The sequence below is a fragment of the Ochotona curzoniae genome, unplaced genomic scaffold, assembly GCF_017591425.1.
Source record: "Ochotona curzoniae isolate NIBS_2020 unplaced genomic scaffold, NIBS_Ocur_1.0 scaffold_3554, whole genome shotgun sequence".
In the NCBI taxonomy this organism is placed as follows: Eukaryota; Metazoa; Chordata; class Mammalia; order Lagomorpha; family Ochotonidae; genus Ochotona; species Ochotona curzoniae.
The window spans coordinates 935786-938305 of NW_024467111.1; positions in this window are offsets into that span (position 1 = coordinate 935786).

The following is a 2520-nucleotide window of genomic DNA, read 5'->3' on the forward strand; positions in this document are numbered from 1 at the left end:
ACTGAGAGACTGATAGAGGAACCACGATGCAAGGACTCAAGAAGCCAGGAGATGAGTCCCAGAATGAAACAGAACTGCTAACACCTTAATCTCATATTTTTGGTCCATACACCTGGAAGAAAAGTTTCTGTTGCTTCAGCCACCCTGGTATTTGCTGTAGCAGACCCAGAAAAATAACACAACAGCACACAGGCCAATGCCCAGCTTTATTACTCATCTCAATGTAGCATCACTTTGACAAACACAGCTAGCATTCCAGGTGGCCACCTAGAGGGCACTAACTGGATTGGGTCTCCCTGTGCCAGGGTGCTGTGTAGCTGTGTAGAAGATGGCAGACTATGAAAGACTGTCAGTACTGTGGCAATGAGTTTAAGTGCACTACAGAGCAAAGAACACACTTCTTCAAGGAGGAGGTAGGAGAGGGTATTCAAATACATGAACATTTTTTGCACCTTTGCCTAATGTACACAGGGAACCAAGGACAGTGCTTAAATGTTTGCTGGGGGTGGGGGGTAGGTTTGATCTCTGGAACATGTGGATATATGACATGAGAATGTCACCCGTGTGAATGATCACCTAACTGTGTGGTGTCTGACTTCCACCCTTTACATTTAATACACGTGGTGAGTGGGGTGCTGAAAATTTGACCCTTTTTCTAGGCTAGCACTCTGGAGCTCCAGCCTTTCTGGACGATGGGCAGCTACTAGTTGGCCCTGAGGTCTACACCGCAGCAACCAGCCCTCTGAGTATGCTGTGTTGCTGAGACAGGCATACAGAAAGAAGCTTCCACTCACAGTGTGTTTACAGCAACATAACCCCAGAGGAGTTGAGGAGCATCTGTATCGCACGCTGAGGCATCTCGCGTGACTGTCGCCCATGCAGACACCAGTGGGTGTGCTCATGTTAACCGATGGCTCTGGGGTCATCGGTGCTGCTTGCTGAGGTTCTGGTTCTTCTCTTTCCTCCTGGACCAGGGATTGGGCTGCACTTCTACATCTGCTGCAAGTTGGAAGCACCTGTGCAGTTTGGGCTGGTCAGTAAAACACAAGCAGAAGTGAACACAGATGCTCTGTTCTTCCAGCCCCAGAGGTCAGCACTGCTGGAGCTTAAGACAGTCCATCAGCTCAGGTCCTGGAGGAAGACATACCCAGCACTGAAGATGGAGTGTCTTAAAAGGACCGGAAGCTGATGGGACTCTGGCATGGCTATCACCATAGCACAGCCTGGCCCCTACTGACTGATACCATTACTTTGCTCTTTTTAGTTTTCTAAATTAAAAAGATATGTATCGGGTCACAAGTCAGAGAGACAGAATTGCAATGTTAATACAAGAATCTACTAATGACAGCAGGATTTGGGGGCAAAAAGGGATTGGCTGATAAGCAGTAAAGAAAAATACAGAGAATAAGAGAAGGTATTGTGGCCCAGCAGGTGAACCTCCTGCCTTCATTCCATAGCAGAGAACCTAGGATGGAGTGCCACTTATACACCTAATTCATCTCCCTACTAATGTGTCCTGAGAGACAAGAGATGATTGCTCAAGTGCTTGGGCCACTGCCACTTATGTGGGAACATGAATGGAAATCCAGACTCTAGGTTTTGGCCAAGCTCCAACTTAGGGAGGTATTTGGGGAAGGATCTCTCTATCATCTCTATCTCTGTCTCTCTCCCTCCCTCTCTGCTCTGTCTCTCATTGTTTCCTTTGTTTCATTCTTTCAAATACATAAATAAATCTTAACGAGTGAGAGAAGATTATAAAGAACCCTATGCTGAAAATAAATCCAACATAATCAAAGTTTCCATCTACTAACTTATCAAATTGGAAAGAAGAAAGTTTAAAAACCTAAGATTTTAAAGCACTGGAGCAACTTTGCCTTCTGTGTTATGAAGGAAAAAGGCATTTCCACATATGTTGCATCTGCCAAGATGCTTAACTGCAAATAATAGGAACCCAACAAACTGGTCCCAACAAAATTTCAGAATACTTGGCTCCAGGAACTGGCAAGGCCAGCTCAGTTGTGACCTCAGGCCCCTGGCCCACCTGCAGCTAGGTACTATCCCAGCTCACTGGTTCCTCTTGGCCTGCCTCCTCACCCAGGTGGGTCCTCGTGAGTTTGGCAAGCCTGCTCTCCAACCTTCCTGAAACTCAAGTTCCAGGAAAGTTTGTGGAACACACAAACCTGCAGCACAAGCCTACACACAGGGCTGCCTGTGGCTGTTGTGGGTCCCTATCGGCTCTTTCCACTCCATGTCTTAGTCCATTTTCTGCTATTAATAACACAGTTCTACTGCCTAGTCCAAGATCGAGGAGCTGAATATGGCAATAATCTTCTTGCTGGCAGAGCCCAAGGTTGCATAGAGAATCATGTGGTCAGAAACAGGAGGCCCAGCCAAACTGGATTTAGAGTAAACCCACTGTCAAGAGAACCCAAGAGCCCACCCAGCCATTGACTCATTGATTCATAGAAACAAAGTCCTATCATCTCTTAAAAGTCTCACACGGGGCCCGGCATGGCAGCC